General features: G+C 38.9%; 1 long non-coding RNA gene across 1 annotated transcript; it reads left to right on the top strand.

Moving 5' to 3' along the window:
* Nucleotides 1–176: 176 nt before the first annotated feature.
* On the top strand, nt 177–20,991 carry LOC146542217 (uncharacterized). Its single transcript, XR_014880316.1, has 3 exons — nt 177–424; nt 16,907–16,969; nt 18,474–20,991. It is a non-coding gene; the product is annotated as an uncharacterized LOC146542217 (long non-coding RNA).
* The last annotated feature ends 1,477 nt before the right edge of the window (nt 20,992–22,468 follow it).

The following is a 22,468-nucleotide window of genomic DNA, read 5'->3' as shown; positions in this document are numbered from 1 at the left end:
GAGCCGTAGTCCTCTCGGGAGAAGGCCTCCCCGCCCTTCGCGCGCGCGCCTCCGCCCGCTGGACTTCCCCTCCCGTCGGGCACCGCGGCGCTTCCCACCTCCCTCGCGCGCCCCCCTCCTCGCTCTGCCCAAGAAGGGCGTCGCCGGCGACCAATCAGCGGCGCCCTCGTGTTAATCGCTGTTCTGTATTAATGCCCATCATTTCGCCGCTGACAAATGGGCACAGGGGCCCGGAGAGAGAGGGCGGAGGAAGGTTGTCCCCACGTGGGAGCCTGACGTCTCACGTGTCCGCGACCAATCTAGGCGGCAGCCTGGGCCTCTCCTCTTCTATTTCCCCGCCGCCTGAGGCGGAGCTTTGAGATCGCCGCCGTTCCATAGCGCCGGCGTTCGAACAGGGGAAACATTTGTTCAGCTGTCAATCAAAGTAACGTGGGGTGATGTCGGCTGCCGCGCTGCTGCTCCCGCCGCGTTCTGCGCGCGGGGTGGCGGCGCGGCGGGAGAGGGGACGGGGGGTTGTGGGGTGGGGGCGAGGCGGCCTGCCCACGCCCAACCCAACGGCGGCCGCCTGACCGTGCCGACCGGGAGGGCCGCGCGATAACGAGGGGCAGCGGCGCCTGAGGGCGGTGAGGGCGACCCCCGCCGGGCGGGTGGCGCGCAGCGGTCGCAGTGCTGTCGGGGCCGCGGAGCCCCGCGCCGGGGTGAAGCGGGCGCTGCTGCCCTCCCGCGGGGTTGGTGCGGCCGCCTCAAGTGGTGCGGGACTGGCGAAGGCCTCTGCCCCGCGTTCGGCGGGATACCGCGCAGACTGGTGTCAGATGCCGTGCTCTCGCGTCACGCGCTGCTCGCCGCCGTCTTGTTTTTCTTCTCTACCCCACAACGTGGCCGTGGCAGGCAGGGATGCATCATGTTTGTAGTTGCCGAACGTGATATAATTTAAGTCTTCTTCCTGCCGGTTGTACTTAAGGGACCAAATCTACTCTTGGTAGTGGCTCCGGTGAAAGGATGTTATTCTCAGCTTCTCTCAAGAGTGAGGCTTAAAGGTCTGACCTTTACACGATCCATTGTGAAGATACATGTGCATTCAAAGGGGGCATTTTCTGTCAGTATTCAATGGGTGAAGAACTGCCGGATCCAAGGGCCAGGGTATTGCAGGTACAATAAGAGTGTCTGTAAAATACCTGTGAGAAGGACCGCATCTGGATCTAACGACCAGCTTGGCCGTGGCGTGGTTGCCTTCTGTGGGCTGCAGGCCTCAGGAAATGCACCCCTGGTGCTACCCATCGCATCTCAGCACTCAGACACTGCAACAGGGGAGCCTCATTTCCCAGAGAGCAACGATTCTGTGCCGAGTCGTGCTGTGTCCTAAAAGGACCTCTTGGCAGCTTCTCTGCCAAGCCTTGTTGCAGGCAATACCATGCACTGGTGCATATGCGAGCGATAGGCTCGGAATTTTTCTCTGTCTGCACCTGTCATGCACCAATTTGCCTTAAAGCAGTTTGTATTCCTGATGAGCAGGAGTTTAAACCTGCATACAAAATAGATGCGGTTTAATCACGTCATTCTTGATGGCTATATTCCAAATCTGTAGTCTCAAAACTTTCAGTCGGCAATTAATGCTCTGATAATGGTAGCTAAATTATACATAGGTACTTTTTCTGTAGTAGAATCTCTACCACTCCTGGCACTCTGGCTGAGGCCTGCAGCTGTGGAGCAGCCCAAGGTCTTGATGGAACATTCCATGACGGTTCTACCTTGCTCAACCGACTTCTGAAGGCTGGTCCAGTGCTCAGGGCCGCTGGGTGCTGGAGCAGCGTGGTGACAACATCTGTCCACCTCTTGGAGGTGGTGATGGCATCCGTCTTCCACCAGGGTTCAGGAGGTGCAGAAAAGAAACTCATCTTTCTGTTTTGAAGTAGAGTTTTTAACCAGACTGCTTCCAATATGGTGCTTGCTAACTGACCACTATGTGTTTTGTGGCAGGTGATTCTGAAGCCATTTTTGTCTAAAATAAAGTAAATCATTGAGGAAATGGACCAAAATATGTCCTTCCCACATTTTGTTTTTCCATGACTGAAAATACGCACAGCATCATTAAGCATTTAAATACTCCCTTCTTCTTTGTCACAGATTTCATTTCCACTGGAATGTTCACATTTGCAGGGATTATAATTGGCGCTCCAGTGGGTTTTAGGTCTCTAAATATCTTCTGAAGATATGGAGGTAAAACACCCGCCTAATTGTGAAAGGAATGCTTTGCATATATCTAAACCTCCCAGCACCAAAAAATACTTTTAAAAGCTTGGTCGTGAGCATTGTTCACTAGTCACTGCAGCTCTTTCATCTCCTCTGAAATGGAGGATGTTCGTGTGCGCCAGGATCAGGTCTTGACTTTCAGAAGTATGACTGCACAGTCTACAAATGCCTGTCGCCCGGGTGCTCAAAAGCTTCTCGAGAGCAGAACTGTTGTGGGGTTCTGCAGGGCTGTATACATCTCTGGAAATACGATGAGCAGATTCAGCATATAATTTTAGGATCAGATCCTCAAGATGGAGAAGGACTAGTCCAGTTGTATAAATAAACACTTGGTCCAAAGAAACTGAATTAACAGCAGGGTTTTTTGTTCTTTTAGCCCTGTCTTAGATTTGTCGGTCTGAAAGGAAAGGTATTCAACACCTTAGCAGACAAATGTATGCAGCTTTTCTGACAAAGCAGTCCCTTTTCTTTTGGAGGGCACTTTGCCAGTGATGTTCAGATAATCTTCAGCACTGTTCACTCTCGTTTGCCCATTAGTCTTCAGTGAATTTATGTCACTCGAGGAAGGGCAGAGCTAGGTTTGCTCAGCTCTAGCAAAATATGTGTGTGCATACTTAACTCTTTATGGAACAGATCACTGGGTTTTGCATAGTTCTGCAATGTTCTGGCAAGATCACAAAACTCAGAACTTTAAGAGAAAGTGCTTGCCAATTTTAAGTGATGTGAATTAAGATTGGAATGTCAATGTCATTCTATTTTCCTATCTTCTGTCACTTCTGACACAGCCTTGATGGATCTTTAAGTATAGGTGGTTTTGTATTTAAAGTTCCTTGTTTTTTCCTTCTTTTATTAAAAAAAAAATATATATCTTTTATGGTAGGTTATATAACCTGTACTATTATTTAGCAAGTAGAGAAAGTAGCTTTTAAATGTTTTACACATCTTGCTAAAGATTTCTCATAAGTGAATCAACTGCAAGAAATATTTAGGCAGCTTTGTAGGCACAGTAAGTGTGTTGAGTTTTAACCAGTGTAAATAACCCTCCTGAAACCCTCCTGAAACATACTAGCTTGGGGTTGCAAAATATCTCATCCATTGTTTTTCTGCTATGAACTGGTTATTTCAGTCCTATTAATTCAGAGCTGATCTGTTTTTATTTACATGTTAAGTCTAAAGTCTAAACTGAACAGAACAGAGTCTATATGTGTTTATGTGTATATTACAGGATAGGTAAGAAAGACATTCTATTTTCCAGCTTAAATTTTCTAACCTGCTCTCACCTCTCTCTGGTGATCTTTTTACTGTTGAGCCATAGCTTTAATACCAAGACTTAATGTATGGTCCAATTTTGAGGCCATTTTTATGTAACATTACAGATTTCCTGTTTGGAATGACTGTAGCTGAAGACATCATAGTTGTGCGTAGTACTGCAGCTTATTACAGTTTATTTTGGGACTGTGCTACTAGGACACCGTGCTTTGTCAGCTGTGTTCTCACAAATACACATGTGCACATACACAAACAATCACAAAAATAAAGATGTTAAACTCTTTGATGAATCAATCAGTTCAAAATGCCTTGTACTAATTCCTACGTTAGTATATTTAACTGCACTCTGTAACAAACATTCAAAAAGATAAACGCAGGGAGATTTTCTGTTAAGTTGGCACTAAGTTCTCTCTGCTTAAAACTTTTAATTATGGTGTTAAGTCAGGTTTTACAGGTAGAAGAATGTGACAGCATGACACCCGTTTTGCATTCTTCTGTTTTACAAGAGCTATCAAGTGACCTTGTCTCAGTATGTTTTTAAAATGATCACTACGGACAACTTCTACATTAGTCATTAGTGACCTTAGGGGTATGTTGTAGTTAATAAGCACATTAAGAAAATTTATGATACCATATGTACTATCATGATTTATAAATCAATTTATATATAGCCTTCCCCCCCCCCAAAAAAAAAACAAATCTGTGTAAAGTACTTGTGTGTTCCAAACTGCTTTTTAATGAAGTCTTTACATTCTTCGTTAAGACAGCCAAAATCCCACTTTATTTATTTTTTACAAGCATTGGTATTTTGCATTCATGGTCTTACTTTGTTGAGGGTTTTTTTCTGCAGGCTTGCTTGTTCCATTTCATCCAGACTTCGTGCAGTGACACTATTCAACTCACAGGAAACTCACTTGGGATGTGTGAGGAAAAGCTCTGTTAAAGTTCACAGAAGTTTTATCTGCAGGAAAGATAGTGTTTTAGACCCCATCATATATTGGATTTGCAGATTTAGGCAGTGCAGAATGATTAAGGCAGATACTTGAAATTAGAGTAGTTTTTCCTGGGTGGTGTTCCCTTTCTCATTGAAATATGTGAACAAGCAGTAAGGATTTTATTTTTTTCATGTGGCAAAACCATGGCAAATTCTTTGGGAAGTAAACTCACTTCACTCGTAGAACTCTTGCAAAATCCTGTGCATCGCTAAGTTTTACTTGCACCTTATTAGCAAGATAAGAGCCTATTCACCCACTTGCTTTCTATAAGGCAATGGCTTAGACTCATCTGCAGTATTTGAGCATCCACGAGACTGTTCTCCTAACTTCTATCAACATTCTTATAATATGCTTATAATGAACATGGAACAATTATGATGTGACATCATCTGAGAAAGTTGGCCCTAAACAAAGTATTTTCATGCCATTACCTCACAATCACATCACAGCTAAGTAAAAATTACAACCCTGACAAGAATGCAACAATATTTCTTAGTGTATTTTATTCATAGAACCCTTGTTAATCTCAGTAAAGTCCATCGGTTCCTTTTCAGCATATGATCCAAATTTTTCTTAGTTACCAAATAATTATTTGCGTTGTTTCACTGGTTAATATGTGAACAAAATCACAGTTACAGTGAGGAAGAAGTCACCCAAACTCAAATGACAGAATCTCGCATGCATTCACCCCCAACATAAGGACAAAATTATCCATCCCACAAGTGATGACTTCCTAATAAAAATGTGGCTTGCCATCTTCTCTAACCATGTTTCAGTGCTTAATATGACATTAGGAATCTGCTAACAGTATTACAAGATAGGGAGAATTAACTTAGCATGCTTTCTTGCTACCAAAGGTGCACGCCATGGTCCCGCAGGTGAAGTTCCCCCAATGCTCACAATACCATTAATGAAAGTCACTTTTCAGCCTCTGACACCTATTAAGTACTGAATAAGTATAATTCTTTAAGTCCTTAATTCAAAATTTCTTAGGTGCAGTGAATACTCTTCTGCATTTTTTCAAAAGATTAGCTTTTAAAAAGTACATACTGTATTGAAAAGGATTTTTTTTTTCCCCACACAATATTGATAAAAGAGAAAGTACCACTGTTTGGAAATAAACATTGTGAAATTATTTCAAACCACATATCTTGTAATGCAAGAAAACTACCTAAACCAGTTGAATTTTACAAGTGAAAGATGCAATAAGTAATATAAGAAGAACTGCACTGAAAGACGTCAAAATAAAGAATAATAATAAAAAATGAGCATAATACTCATCTAGAATATCATGTAGGTTGCTGTGAAAGTAATGCCTCCTATTTCTTTCCATGGAAGCTACAACAGTTACAAAGAGCATAACAACAATAGTTGATAGAGCAATTTCTTGGCCACAAAACACTATTTCTAAACGCTGTCACCACTGTTAGCTATGCATTTTTGCCAGCCATGAACAAAACCCTGCACACCACTCTTGTAAAAATCAGCACCAGTGAGGTGACCCACTGTTGCTGTTGCCACTGCTGAAATACACCACCCACCACCTCACTGTTTGATCTCTGGAAACATTCAGCAGGTGTCCATGAATGTCAGTGGGTGCGATTTTTTCTGCGTGGAAGAATTGAGTGATACACCTTTACTTCATCTGCTCCTCCATGTCAGATGCCATTCTGTTAGATTGCCCCTCTGCTGCTATCTGTTATACGGCAACAACGTATAATGCAATATTGGTAGGAAGTGTCAGCCTCTACTGCCATACCACCAACATGTGCCTCTGATGTTAGAGGCCAACATAATAAAATAGGAGGCCTTATTTTTGGAACAGCCTTTATATAGAGAATAGTAGAATAATAGCTCATTGCTTTTGTACGACTGTATTAACATTTACTTACCTTTGTAAATATGGATAAACTGAGCAGTACATAAATATTTTCTGGGGTAGAATTTAATGAAAACATTTTGAACTAAGTTTCAGAATATAAATAAGATTCTGAACTTCTCTTTTTCACATTATATAATGCAGATTTCCTTGTTGCTCTGAAAGGACAAAGACGCCGTTTCTCTTTTAATTTGCAGTCATGTACTGATGTTGACTTCCGTGCTGTTACTGTTCTGCAGACTCAGCAAGCAATGTGAATTAGAAGTTTAGATATTGTGTGTTGTGAAACAGTTTTATTGTCTTTGGAACTTCCTTAGGAACAGCGCTCATGACTAAGATATACGCACCTCTTTTAATAGCCATATTTAGTAGCAGATTAATGTGTTTAGCAGAGAATGGTTTAAAAAAAAAAAAAAGCTTCTGTGTATTTATTCTTATGAAACAATGGAAAGCTGTAATTCAGCAGCAGTGCAGTTTTACTCAAAATACACATTTCATTCCTGTGGAACGGGAAGAATAATTCCTTTCTAGTTTTTATTCAGAATTAAAATAGTAGAAATAAAGTGTTTCAAGTACGTTTACACATCACAGTGTAAACGTCCTGCTATCTTACAAGAGTGCTGACAGTTTTGAACTGTATTTAGCGTATTTCATCACTGAAAATTTTAAATACTGAATGGATTTTGAGAACCTCTGAGTGCATTCTGCTGCTATTTCTGTTTAATGGATTGACATACAGCGACCCTAAATAAGATATGCAAATTTGCGTGGTGTCAGCAGTCATTTCATCCAAAAAATGGTCAGCATTAGGCTTTCATGAATTATACGTGTATTTCAGGGTGATATGAAAAATACTGTCAAGTCATCAGATTGTGCCAAAGCAGCATGTGAGATGAGGTTAACTTTCTGTTCTCCCTGTTCCTCTGAGTCCAGAGATCTGAAGGCTAAATTCTCCTGGCATCATAATATCCCCACATTTCAGTCTTGTCTTTCTTGTCTGCTGCATACTTTTCTTTTCTACCTTTGTAGCAGAGAAAATCAGAGAAAGGTCCAGAGTGTTTTCCGTGAGATGGAGAGCAGCTATAAATCTCCTGGAATGGAACAGAAGGGGTTCTGGAAGAGGTGAATAGTGAATATCTGTCCTCTATTCTAGATATGTGTATTTGTAGGAAGGGTTACAGATCCACTCTTGCTGAAATTCGAGTGCAAATGTGAAGTTCTCTTTGCTGGAGGCTGGTGAGCAGACCTTTAAAATCCACAGTTAAGGGATGTAAAGGTAAAATGATTGTTGTTTGAAGGACTGTTTTTGTTGGTGTAACTGCTATAGTGTAGTCATCCTCACTCCAAGTACTCAGGTATCAGCAATTCTTTAACCCACACCTGTCTCAAAGGTAAACAGTGAAGTTCTGCTTTTGATAACTAATCCTTGTTGATAAAGCAATCTCACAAAGGCAGAAAGTTTACTTAAAGTAACAGTGAATAGGGATTTACTCTCTGATTGCTCGTAGCTCAAGTGAAGTGAGCTTTACTTCAGATTTAATGACACTGCTTTGGATGAATACTGGTATAAAAGACAGAACACCAGTGAGAAAGTTCATTTGGGAAATAAACTTGAGCAATCAAATCTTCTGTTTCCTAAACAACATGCAAGTCACACCGGGTTGAACTGGATGGGAGGTGGCTGAAAACAAAACAGGGAGTAGACTACTAAACAAACTTTTTTTTTTTCTTCCCATAAGACAGTGCCTGCCATAGCAGAGTCCTTATTAGAAAAAGGAAGGGTTGAGTAAACCTGAATATAGTCAATGAAACAGTACCCCCTTTAACAACAGTCAGTCACATCCTGCAATCAAACCCATGCTAGCATGTGGCCTGTTCAAATAAAAATTACTGGACCAGAGCCAAACAAGAACGAGTAATTGATAATGTGTTTTTTCAGAACCCACCCATCCATCAAATGTGTCACTCCTCCATAATACTTTATTGCCCCTTGTGGAGAAAGAACTTTAAAATTCATCATGTGCACTTAAAAACAAAGTGTCCTTGTCCTGGTTATAATGATTCTCTTTTAGGTTGGGTTTGTTTTGTTATTTAATTACATTCTCTTCTATCTGGCATTTTTGTACAGATAGTCGCTGGAAATTTCTGCTGCTCTTAAACAAAGAATCTTTTGTGCTGTATCAGCCTGCATTTTCCTTGGATTATGTTGTGCTGGTGTCTTTTTACTGACTTCAGCACTGGAGTATTGTAGTCAGATCTTCACTAAGTAGACTGAACAAACAGATTCATCGGCCCTTTTTCTGTGCTGCATCTTATTAACTGATCTTTGGGAAATGCTCTTTATATTGTTAGGGCACATGCGCTATTACAAACAATAAATTAACCTTAGCTGGGGGAACCTACTCCTAAGAGTAACTCAGCAGAAATCAGTTTATAAAAGCTTTTCACCTACCAAATATCAGAGATATTTTTTGTTATAGTATGCTGTACCTGTTTTCTGCACTGACTTCTTACTATTATATTTATTGAACAGATATTATGTATGAAGCTGTATAATTTCTCATTGCAAGAAAACAACAGAAAGATAAATGCCAGATTGAATTCAGAATTTTCTCTTTTCCTCAAAATTAAAGGACAACAGTGTGCACAATTTTAGGAAGAATACTATTCTGAATTGGAGGGCACTGTCCACAGATCCATGGTATCAATTTTATAGGAGCTGCCAATGATAGCTTTTGAGTTACAGACTACAGTTTTGCTTAGAGGTCAAATGCCATGATGCTAATTAATTCATGATGCTTTGAATTGTGGTGTTTAGACTGCTTTTGAATATTATAAAATTTTTGGGCTTGCAATCTTCATGCAAATGTCAGCACCTGTGACAGTGGAGGAATAGTAGCACCTGGAGCAGGCAGAGATTAGAATGGGCATGCAGTTCTTGTAGTAGAGAAAAACAGGGGTATGCTTACACCAAGGAATGTCCTCCCCACACTCCTCAAACAAGATATGCATGTTCTCTGATCTGGGAGGGAAGGAATTTGAGTTTATGTGCTGTCACTTGCTCATCCTTTCACTTTAAGAAATTCTTTAGCTATAGGTTTATACCATGTTTTTAAATTAATCAGAAGTTTGTCACCTGCCCCTCTCCTTGGAAAGTAAAGACCCAATAAGAATGAAAAGGAATTTTGCAGCTCCTCTATTCAGGACTAATTAGCTAAAATATAATATCCTCAGCCCAAATTCTGATTTTCAAACAGTGCATCTAGATCTTTGAGACACATATCAAATCAAAGTAGGAAAAAAAGTGCATATTACAACTGTGTTAACAGTTCTGCTGCTCACTTCTTCAGAGAATCTAGTTTCAGTTTTGCTGTAAGAAAGTGTGATAGGACCTGCTGTAATTAATATTTGTGCAAGGCTGTGGAATCTGTAAATTATTAAATGTGTTTCGTTAAGAAGCTTCAAGGTTAGTACATGTAAATCCTGGAACCCCCACAAAGACATGAAATTCACATTCCCCTTGGCTTTTGCTGGGGTTTTCTCAACACCAGTTCCAGTTCTAGTTTCACAGTAATGACAAATTTGTCATACCTGAGAAGAATCCCTGTGAAGCTCTGTTCTAATAGTTGCAACTGAGTCAATAAAATGTTTTAAACATTTGTTTAACTTCAAGCTATCAATTCAGTTGAGCTAGGCACAAGGTTGAAATTAAGCTTATGCCTAAATGACTTGCTGGACTTTTACCAGACTGTTAGGTTTGTGATTTAGGTATCTTTCTTAAACTTGCTGAGATCATCTCCTTATTTAAGGCTATATAGTCAAGCTGAAAGTGGTGGTGGACCTAGATTTCCATCTGGGGTAAAAGATCCCTCAATACTCACATGTACTTTACTTATCTAAACATTGACTAATATCTGTTTAGTTATCTAAACATTCCAAATGCTAGTGTGTGTGACTCATACTCTTGTTACTTCTATCTCCCAATAATGCAAGGCTAAATCCTATAGTGTTATAAACCATTGTGTCTCAGTCAGCTGCAGTAAGGCTACTGTGATTTACATGTCTGAAGATACGTCTCCTGTTCTACACTACTTTTTAATGTCTGTGTTACGTTTGTAGTACAGTATATAATTAATGGAAGTAGAAATATGCATTGCCTCTTACACTTATGGAGCAGTCTCAAGTAATTGTAAGAAGCCTGTTACTGACAGAAGACGCTGCTGAACAATGTGCATTGCATTGCAATGTCAGGCTTATAATCTGTATTTTAAAGCTGAAAAACAGGGTTTTTACTTTAAAGTAGGTGTTTGGGGGCTTATCTCCATGAAAACAAATCTCTGCATAGCCGTAAGATTCTGAGGTGTAGTTTAAAACAATATAAGGTAATATGTAGCAAGAAGTAGATGGTTTTTTTTTTATGCTTAAAACAATTCAGCATTTCAGGCAATAGCCTGATATTTATTGTTATAGGTCGTGTGATTCATTTGCACTATGTGTTGCTTTGTATCTATTTAGTAGGATAAGTTATAGACTATTGTACATCTATGATATAGAAATAACTTTATTTGAAAATAACTGTTCCTTTTAATTACTGCATTAAAATATCTATCACTCAGTATGCTGTAGGCAATTTCAACTTCTTTCTGATTAGTTTCTGGGAATACATTATTTACATTTGATATGACTATTTTTGTTTTGCTTGTTTGTTTGTTTTTAAAGAAATGTGCAGTATTACAACAATGAATAAAATTTTGTTTCGGTCTTTTGGGATAACAGGTTTTATTATTATCCTAACCATACAGTTAAAAAGAGAATAGATATTTTTTTTTCCAATACTAATCTCATTTGAATGTTTTGATTTATCAAAACATTCCATGTTTACTTAAAAAAAATACATTTTCTGCTCCCTAGAGAAGTCCATAATGCATTCAGTAGAAATTGAGCATGAGAAAAAAGTGTACTCAAATGACTGAGTAAAATTCAGGGAAAACTGTTCAGGTTTTCTTTAGTAGATATTTGTGTAGTTGAAAGTTAGTGATCTATGTTTAATGTATGAGTTACATATATCCTGTTGGGATGAGAATAAAGCACATTCTTTCACTTAAATATAACTTGTATACTCTTTCATTCAATTATAATGCTACTGTGAATTAAAATACTGATAACTTAGAGATTTTAGCTGAAAGGTAGATGTTCAGCTTTGGAGAACCATGATTCTTTTTACTTGAGAGGTTACATGAAATTAGGATATTTTCCTAATAGTGAATTTGATAAAGTCCCTATAGTTCATATATGATTTAAGATTAGCCTGACTGGAAATGGCATTATTCACTTAGAAATAGCAAACCACATAACAGCCTGGGACAGGAAGTGAGGTTCTCTACCTATATGAAGTTAGAGAGGGAATTTAGAAAGCAATTATTAGAACTGGTACATGGCCAGAATCTTTGGATTAATTTATTAGAGATTATATATTAGATCACACCTCTTGTGTCTCTCCGCTGTACATTTTTTTAGAAAATCCTAAAATATTTTTTTCTGTTCTATTTTAAGGAGAATGCCAACCTCATCGGTCAGATTTATGTTTCAAAATACTTTAGTATGCTTAGTCTTCAACAGTTAAGCAATCAGTATTTAAATGGTGGTGTCATTTAAAAAAAAAAAAAAAAAAAATGTACTGCTAAGAAGTTTCCAGGGCTCTACAAGGAAGGCTGAAATGAATAGATACGGTGAAAACTAAAATAGTTCTCTACTTCCTTGTAAAACACAGCATGAAGTCCTTAGCCTGTCAGGTCTTTAGTAAAATTCTCATTAAATTGGTAAAGGAAGGATTTCAGCATGATACTGTCAGTACTCACAACTTTATTGCCAATCTTGTTAAAATGCCTAGTATTTTTATTATATTCTCAGCTCTGAGCTTTGTTTTATAGTGAAACTCTCAACTTGTTAACTTGTTTAAGAAGTCTGGTGCTAGGGACCTCTGGCCTCAGACTTCACAGAAGGTTTCGTTCCTCCTAAATAGGTGGTTTTGGATCTTGATTTTAGACAAACATGACAACCATGCCTTGCATCTTGCTTCCACATCAGTCTCCATGTCCACACTTGTCATTAGCTGAGCATTTGTACAGCTAAGGCAGGAGTTGCCCCAGGACCCAAGCTCACTCTTCGCCATTATGTACGTGTTGTCCAAATGTTCTCATTTTTTCACTGTCATATTAGCAATACCAGTGCAGTGACAGTTCTGGCCAAACTGGACATGCATTGGCTGCTTCGGCTTAGAAGAGTTTCTGAAGTAACTAGAATTGCAAATTATTAAGAGTAGTAGTACATGGAAAATGTTCACTTCCCACTAGGTTTGTAATACTAGCTATCATGATCATCATCATGTCCCAAAGGTGTATTTTAGGCATAGAAACAGCCATCTTGCTAAAACAAAAATATATAGGAAATAAAAGTAAACATAATGCAGATGTATCTCTGTTAGTACTTTGAAAGAGTGCTGAATTTTGCCAAGCATACCTGTGAGATGGAGTTGATGCGAATTCAGGATATGGGACTTCTGGTTCATTTCTGTAAGGCTCTTTACTTCCCCTGAGCATTAGGAATCCCAGAGCTGTGGATATGCTAATAGTCTTGGACTTTTTTTAGTAAATTCTCATGCACATTAAAATGTGCATGCAACTTAGAATCGTGGAATCATAAAATTGTTTGAGTAAAAAGGAACCCTTAAAGGTCATCTAGGCCAACTCCCCTGCAAACAAGGACATCTAGAGCTAGATCAGGTTGCTCAGAGCCCCATCCAGCCTGACCTTGCATGGCTCCGGGGATGGGGCATCAACAGCCTCTCCGGGCAACCTGTTTCAGTGCTTCATGAACCTTATTGTAAAAAAACTTCTTTATATCTAACCTAAATCTGCCTTCTTTTAGTTTGAAACCATTCTCCCTTGTCCTGTCACAACAGACCATGCTACAAAGTCTTCTTTCTTACTGCCCTCCTTTAGGTACTGAAAGACTGTGCTCTGGTCATCCCAGAGCTTTCTCTTCTCCAGGCTGAACAGTCCCTGCTCTCTCAGCCTGTCCGTATAGGAGACGTGTTCTGTCCCTTGGATAATTTTTGTAGCCCTGCTCCCCAAAAGGTCCTCCTGTACTGAGGACTCCACACCTGGATGCAGTACTCCAGGAGATATCACAGATTCATGTCCAGTTTGCCATCCACCAGTACCCCCAAGTCCCTTTTTGTCAGGGTTGTGCTCAATCATTTTGTCCCCCAGCTGTTAATGATAGTGGGGATGACCATGACCCAGGTGCAAGACCTTGCTCTTCTTACGGAAGGAGATCACAGGGCACCTGAAAAGTAACTAAACTGTACATTTATGAATAGACAAAAAATATACTGTTTATTTTAATACAAGTTCATAATTTTTTTGTCCCAAGTCATAATTTTCCAGTGCTTTGCACGCAAAATATGTAAAGATAGGTAATCATCTATTATTACCATCTATCATGCCATTCCTTCTGCCTGAGCAGAAGGCAGAAAGCATTTTTTGTGCTCATTTTCTGTTTTGAATATCATTGGCAGTAAGCAGTCCTACAAAGTTTCTCATGTTAGTACAAACAGTTTTATGAGATTTAACGGGATTAGGAAATATTGGTACTGGTACAGTAATGAACTGGTTGCTCTGTATTATTGCTTCAAACTTTACTTTGCACTTGTGGACGCTAAGAGATTTTTCATGCTTATTGCAATTCATTTAAAAAAATGAGAGTTCCTTTCATCTCGATATACTAACATATAAACTGGCCATACAACAGAAGAGCCCACACCTATACAGTAATTTGTACATCTAGCCATAAATGAAAGCCCAGAATATGTGTACCAATTATATTGCAGGCTCATTTCACTAGGCCAAAATCAGTTCCTTCCATTTAATCCAGTGATCTGTGTGTGCATTTTTCCTACACTTGTTGCTGACTCAGTTTCTGTGATAACTGAGAGTATTTCCCTGGAGTGCAATGAAGATCCAACAACTGATATGCATATCCAAAAGGTCCTAAAGTTTTTTGCTTTCCTGTAGTAAGCAGTTCACTTTTAATTGATATGCATCTTAGCATGAGAACACTCAAGATTTCTTGTTTAAAGAACAGACAAAAATGAAGGACTGTGCACTAAAGAAAAACAGAAGCACAGATTTCTTTATACCTTTTTTGAGTGAGTGTGTATGGTTCTTTGATCATATCAAAAGAAAATTGTTGATGACATCTGAAAAATAAAACAACATAACATATGGCTGAAAGCATATCAGCATAGTACTTCTGTTTTTACACCAATTTTTACTGTATTTTCCTGAAGTACATTTCTTAATATGTTACAAAATATATTGAATTGTTCTCAGTTTTGTTATTTAAGATAGATTTGAAAATAACTAATTATTTTAAGCAGCCTATCATCATCATACAATGTTTTTAAAACTTTTTTATCACTTTCCTGCTTGCTGGAATAATTGTGAAAAGTGCATATTACAAACCAACATTTGTAAAATACAGTGCATGAATTTTAAACAAGGTGTATGTCCTATGCCATAATTCCATGAGTGACTGATGACAAAAGCACAATATAAATTTAGACAGTGAAGTTCCTTATCATATGATCTTATGAGTATTGTGCACTCTCATGCTAGAGGTACTAATTCTGATGGAAGTGAGTAGTTGACTATGGTTAAGAACATCTTTTCCTTACCAGCTGAAAGACATAGCAGGAGCCTCCAAACTGTGTATGTTAGTCTGATCCATGATTTGTTCCAAAATTGTAGTTTTTTTCCTTTTCAATCTATTTATTCTAGTCCAAAGGCTTCATTAAATTAAAAATGTATCCATCCATCATCACATCAGCAGAATTTCAAGGGTGTAGCTTCTAGCAACAGAACCAAGTTTAGATAATTTTTCACTTGGATTCACTGTTAATTATAAATAAATACATGTACTGTAAGTTCATGTTTTGTACACTGATCTAAATAGCTATCTGTTTACATTCTTGCTAGCAGCAATATTTATTATTATAGATTAACTTTCAACCCAAAGTACTCTTATGGATTTCAGTTTAAAGCTTCAGAATGTCTGTTTCTGACAAGTAAATCTGAGTTTATTTCCTCAGAAGACATGGACAAGTGGTGTTGTTACTATGTGCATAGCAGGGAACTAGCAGTAGCCAAATGGATGACCTGCTTGTGGCAACACGGGGAGCTAATGGCATAGCCTGGAAAAGAAATGGAGCATCCTAAAGATCTATATCCTGCTCTGTGAACTCTGCTGCCTTTCACTGTTATAGTTTCAGCCTTTTTTCTCCCTGATTGTTGGGTTAAGAAGGAGGTGAGAGTTATTAAAGAATCTGGAGAATTAAAAAGAAAGGAAAAGTTTAAGATTTCTCAGTGGTTATGCTTAAAGTCTGTACGTGGAAGAAACACATCGCTTTCATACTCTGCATTTTAAAAAGCCATGATAAAATGACAGCTTGTACCTTTGTGCAATGCAAGAAAACTGATAATTGAAAACCTGTGAAGGGCTCATGTCATGTTTTTAATGTATTCCTGTTTTGTATTCTGAGTAGTTTTGTTGTTGCTATGGGTAGGGGATAGATTGAACTGATTACATACTGTGTTATAAATAAGTGAATTTTGTTCCCTGAGAAATGATTCTTCCTTCAGTAACAGGAAAAATAAACAAGGGAAAAGGGATACATTTAAGTTTGCTGTCAAGTCTTAGCTGTTCCCAGACTTTCAGGTTTCTGTTCTCAGCTACCATATTCTAACTAAAAAATATTTTTCTTTTAGATTAAATTTCAATTTCTACATGATTTAAGAAGTGACTTCTTCTAGTTAACAATTACCTGCAGCTATACAATTATTGGATAAGCTGCTTGTCTGCTTGAACTGCAATGAAGAGTGCGAAAAAATGTGTCTTTAATCTTTGTTTGCACTCCTGTGATTTTGAGACTGACAGGGGCCAGATTGGTTTTGGCATAAATTACAGCTGTCTGAAGCTGTTCTGTAATGCTGACTACCTGAGACTCTGTGGAATCAGTCATAACTGAAGATCAGTAATAATGGGCCATGCCCTTTAAAGATGCTCTAACAAACAGGGAGTCAGCCAGGTTAGTTTTCCAAATGGTTTTTACAACTTGGAAAGAGGTAAAAAACATCACATTCCAAGTGCAGAAGCAGCCTTTGCAGGAATGCGTGGTTCTGCTATGAAAAAGCTCACCTGGGCAAAAATAGCATTGTATTGGCCTTCTGCACTCCAGTAGGTAAATGGATCTGGTTAGTGGCTTTGACTAGTCAGTTGAAATTCACATTGATGTACCAAAACAGCTGTCAAGATCAAGAGTTAATACAAATCTAGTTTAACCACACTAACACAAACTGAGTTGTATCTTGTATGGCGACGTAGAATCAGTACTTGTCATACAATATCCATTGTCTTTCATTTTTTAAATTTGTTTATTTGTTTGTTTTTCTAGATCACTCCTGTCTCTTTCAGTTGAAATGAGCAACCAGTCTTATTATCTGATCTCCCCTAAGAGGTACATTCCTTCTTGCACAGTGGCTGGTAATGCCCAGAACAATTTGTGTGACAACCTTACAGGCAAATCTTAGCTTTAGTTATCAGTGATTATCAGGGATTTCCTTGATGTCTTTCCTCTTATCTAGAGTCTTTAGCCTTGCTTTCAAACTAAACAGCATCTTTGTGTTGCCAGTGGTGATAATGTGTAAGAGGATCTTTAATTTTTACAGCCCCATTCATTCAAAAATCTCAGTGGACTTTTAAAAGTGCACACCACTTCACACACACACACACACACACACACACACACACACACGAAAAAAAAAGCACAGCAAAATATGGTGAGATATTTAACCTTTAGTTTCACCACTGAAATGTAGGACAATGCAGAATGTAGTAATTATCAGACTGCTCTGAGCTGCACCAGACAGGTGTCCAGAAGAGAAAAGGAAGCAGGAAACTATATCATGCAAACTGCGTGGAGAAATTCTGGTAGACCTCCACATGCAAATTGCAATTTTGCCATGATGCTGACTTTCCCAAACATCTCCTTGGAAAGTACCATATTGTCTTTAAAGAACACAAAAGCATACTTTTTTTTTTTCTTCTCAGAAGTAAAGTAGTGCACTGAAAACAACTGTATGAGATTGAACACAAGAACTATTTACATGACCAGCTTAGCGTTTCCTAGAGCATTTTCATTTCTACTGGTACCTTAAAGGATTATGTTTATCAAGATGAAAATAGGTAGTTACTTTATTCCATTGTAATGGGTTAAGCCTCTGTATCTGAGTTTTTATGAAGTTGATGCGGGGAGAAGAGAAGGAGGTAGCACTTATTCTTTGATGTGTATTTGTTATTTGTACTATCATACACATACACAATGGAGATGCAAACACATCCAGTGTGGGCGTAAAAATAAAGATTGTTCAATATTCATAGACACCTTGAAACTAAATGCTCATTTTTCAATCAATTAAAAGTGCTTCTTCCACAGTACTTTTCTCAATCTTCTGTGGTATTAATATATTGTGTTCTCTGCTTGTGTCTTTTCCATTCTTTTGAATGCTGTGTTTTCTTTCTGCACACTGCCAAAATTGCCTAGTTCTGATGCAGGATCATACTTTTCTTCCCCACCTGCCTGTTTGTACACTTTGGGCTAATGTTAATAAACATCCCTTAAAGACAATCACTTTTAATCTTATCAGAGATGCCTGTGTGTAAGGGTGAAAATTAGTTATTAGCTTAGCTTTTCAGCCATGCATAATAGGATGTTAAAATCAGAAATATTTGCTTGGGGCCATGAGAAGCATCCCACTCTGAGTTTACAAATTCTGAATTCATAAAATGCAACATATTTAAAATAAACAAGTAGAAGGCAAATGCCAGCTTAAAATGATAAGTCTGTTTTATTTATATAAGTCCTTGTGTAAAGAGTCTAAGGCATCTTCTTGACTGTAGTAAGAGAAAATCATTCTGAATCTTTGCTGATTCTTATTCCACCTCACCATTTTTTATAACAGGTAATCAACAGGAAAAGCAGTGTCATGCTCTTCTCACATGAGGGACTCTTCTCACAGGGGACTTTCCCCTGGTTCAAGTCAGCTTGGTACCTTCAGCATCAAACATCCGCAGTCCCCACGCAGTACCTTAAGTCCCAGAAAGAAACACCACCAAAGCAAAGTCATCTGGAAAAAATGAAAACTGTTTCTCATAAAACAGTGCAAATCTTGTTCTCATACTTGTATTACAGGTGTAAAGTTCATGTTGTTTAGAAAACACATAACCCAAAGGATCCTCTCTTGATTCTGCACTGGAGCATCTGAAGCAGGACAGAAAGCTGGGATCTCTCTCTAAAAAAACAGTGAGAATTTTTCTCCACTCTTTCCACTTTAGTTAAAACAGCCACAGCAAAGGATATAGAGTAGGTGATAGTTCCCTTGGGATTATCTGCTTTAGAGCTGTGGTAATTGGCAATGAAAGCAATCTGTGAGTTCAGACACTTTCAGAAAGACTTCTATATGTTTCAGTTCTTCTCCTTTGTCCTCCCCAGTACCAGCATACTTAAAATGTCTCACAAAGAAACACTGGTAGTCATCCTGGCTCCAAATGCATTTATAATACAAAATGCAAAGTTGTATTCTTGTCTGCTGGATGACAGCCTTGAGTATTTGGATTGCCTACCAAGTGTTGATGAAAAGCCACACAGATTCTTAATTCAGAAACTCCAATTTTTCCTCTGTTCCTGTGTTCATTTTCTTTAACAGCAGGGGATGACTTACACTTTCAAAACTGATTAACATTTTAAAACTGTGGGAGCAGTTTGTGTGGCATTTTCAAGTGATGTTAACCCTTCAGCGCTTTGCTTTCCCCCTCACACCTTATTATAACTTTTATTTTCCTCTGAAAAGCAGTTTCCCTTAGCATGTCAGCACCCACAGAAAGTAAACATTTTGCACTATGCAAAAGACACCGGAGACATCAGTGATGCTAACTAAATTAAGGCATTACAAATGGATGGAGATTTACTAGCTCTCACCTTGTTTTCTTATCCACATGGTGAAAGTAGGATGCCTTTCCTTACAGCTTTGTGAAACCTAAACATTTTTTTAATCCTTTCCCATGTCTTGCTTGCCATCAAAATTATGTCTTTGATATGTCTAATGACAGTGTGACTTACCCTTTTCAGTACTTTCTCTCCTCAATCTATTTTTTTTCTGTTATGCCCTGCTTCACATGCATGAGCACACTGATGTACGAGCAGAGGAGCTACTCTCCAGTGCCCCAAATTCATCTTTTGACTGTGATCAGCTTTGCTCTCAGGCAGTCAAAGCGCGCTCTACAGCACAGCTGAGGAATACTGTTCACTTATAAATAAATACAGTAACTGAAGGCATTTTTCCCTACTCATAGTCTGACATGTAGCAGCAATGCTCAGCAGATCATTTCCAGCTGAGGAAAACTATTAAGCAGTGTCTGCAGACAAGTCTTTAGTCCACTCTGAAGTGCTGCCAATTGTGAATTGAAAAGATCAGTGCTTCTTCAAGTCCACTAGTAGGGCTGATAACATGACTAAAGATCCCTAAAGAAGGGATTTAGTTCCATCTTAGTGTGAAAGAAGACAGTCCCCACTAACCTTGCTGGTATTCTTATTTGAGGACTGACTTTGCCCAGTGGCAAAGAACATGAATGAGAGTCCTACTCACTGCATACTATTCAGCAATTCTCTGCAGTGACATTTGACTCTGTTAACATAAGTTTCTTAGGTTTCTTACTGTTTTTCAATAAACCAAAGTCCAGTAACAGGACAGTTTTCGCACTCTTTTATACCTAAGAACACAGAGACAAAGCTACATTTCTGTTTTCTACTAAACATAGTGATAAGATCCTTAAAGTGGGGTACAGATCATCTCTCTTTTAACTTACCAGTTTTAGAAGGCCAGAAAATTTGTGCATGATCCAGTAGTCAAGGAGAGGAATGAAGAAAAGACAAAAAAGGCACATTTCATCTGCATCTGAAAACAAAATGTCCATTTCTCCACTTCAGTCTTTCAAATGTAGTCTAAATATTTTCCCCCTTTCACTTTCTGGCTGTATTTTAGCTGAATTTCATCTCCTAGTGCCATGATTGTCCCTGAAGATTGCTTGCTTTGAAGTTCCATTTTAGTCTCTGCATTCTTTGCTGGGAATGTTGGGTTTAGAGTACATTTTTGTAACTGATCTGGTAATGACCATTCTTCAGCATATGTTAACTTCTAGATATGGTAAAACTGAAATTCTCTGCACCCATGGCAACTGAACTAAGAAAAATGGAAAATGAAAACCACTGAGGAGCCCAAGCAGAAATACCCTTAATATCCTCACAGTTCAGAATCGTTTTCTGAAAACATGGCTATTTTAACAATAAGGAAAGGAAAGGAAAGGAAAGGAAAGGAAAGGAAAGGAAAGGAAAGGAAAGGAAAGGAAAGGAAAGGAAAGGAAAGGAAAGGAAAGGAAAGGAAAGGAAAGGAAAGGAAAGGAAAGGAAAGGAAAGGAAGGGAAAGGGAAGGGAAGGGAAGGGAAGGGAAGGGAAGGGAGGGGAAGGGAGGGAGGGAGGGGAGGGAGGGGAGGGAGGGAGGGAGGGGAGGGGAGGGGAGGGGAGGGGAGGGGAGGGGAGGGGAGGGGAGGGGAGGGGAGGGGAGGGAGGGGAGGGGAGGGGAGGGGAGGGGAGGGGAGGGGAGGGGAGGGGAGGGGAGGGAGGAGGGAAGGGAAGGGAAGGGAAGGGAAGGGGAAGGGAAGGGGAAGGGAAGGGAAGGGAAGGGGAGGAAGGGAAGGGGAAGGAAGGGAAGGAAAGGGAAGGGAAGGAAAGGGAAGGAAAGGGAAGGAAAGGAAACTTGGCTTTACTTTTTTTACTTGGAAGGATGTACAGCTCATTAAATGTTGATCTTCTTTTGCTAAATAGGGTCAGGTGGAAGAAAATCTTGCTTGTGGTGTTGAGTACCATAGGGCCTTAAAAATCTTCCAAAGTAGGAAAATCTTGAGCATGTGATGTTATCAAAAGAGTAATTATTTATTATTTTAACCTATGACTAGCATTTTGAGATAATAGTTGTTTTGCAAAAATTAGTAGCTTCTTAAATGAAATTTGGTTAACTCTTGCAGACAGAAATAGTTTTCAAGTTTGGACATCGTAATTTTCAACATACTGTGTGAGAACAATAAGCAAGAGAAAGAGGAATGCCTCATTTCTTTCCCTCTTCTTTGAAAAGTTTCATATTAATATTCAGGAACAACCTCCCTTTTCTAATGTTCTTCCACTAGTCATATTTTAGTTAATTATCTTGGTTATCCATTGTAAATAAAGAGTAGGAAATCTGCCAGTTTCATTTTATTGTGGTTTTGTGCTTTTCCCCAGTGAAAATCTTATCTCAGTTTTTTACTTTCCTTCCTTCCTCATTAGGAAGAGCAGATGCATTCCATCAAAGAGGTTATAGATTCATTCAAGCAGCTTCCTTTCTTTACAGGTACAAATCAATAATTCCCAAGCATTATTAGTGTTGTGAGTGTTAACCTACACAGAATACAGCATCCTTGGAAGCTCAAGGTGAGTCATGTGAAAGAATAGAAAAGGTATTAAAGCATAAAAGCTGATGAAGTCATTGTGCAAATGCTCCCTGTGACTATTGCCCATCCTAACTCCTGTAGAGGTGTTAGACTAAAGCAGTCATGTCAGAAACACAGGCACAATGCAGATGCCAGTATTCTCCCTTCACCCTGCTAAAATAGCCTAGAAAAGAAACACAAAACCCCACAAAAATTCTTCCTGCACCTTTTTAGTCATTTATCATCATTTTTGTCTATGTGAAGGAAGATATGAGCCTGTATACATTTTTACACTTATTATATGTAGGTTGGTCTGAAAGTGATGCCTCCTATTTATTTCCCTGGAAACTACAACAGATACAAAGAGCACAATAACACTATTAGATAGAGCAAATTCTCAGCTACAGAACACTACTTTCCAATATAGTCACCAACA

Source organism: Meleagris gallopavo, chromosome Z (assembly GCF_905368555.1).
Source record: "Meleagris gallopavo chromosome Z, MGAL_WU_HG_1.1, whole genome shotgun sequence".
Taxonomy (NCBI): Eukaryota; Metazoa; Chordata; class Aves; order Galliformes; family Phasianidae; genus Meleagris; species Meleagris gallopavo.
The sequence above is the reverse complement of the archived record's forward strand: the minus strand, read 5'-3'. Positions and strand labels throughout refer to the sequence as shown.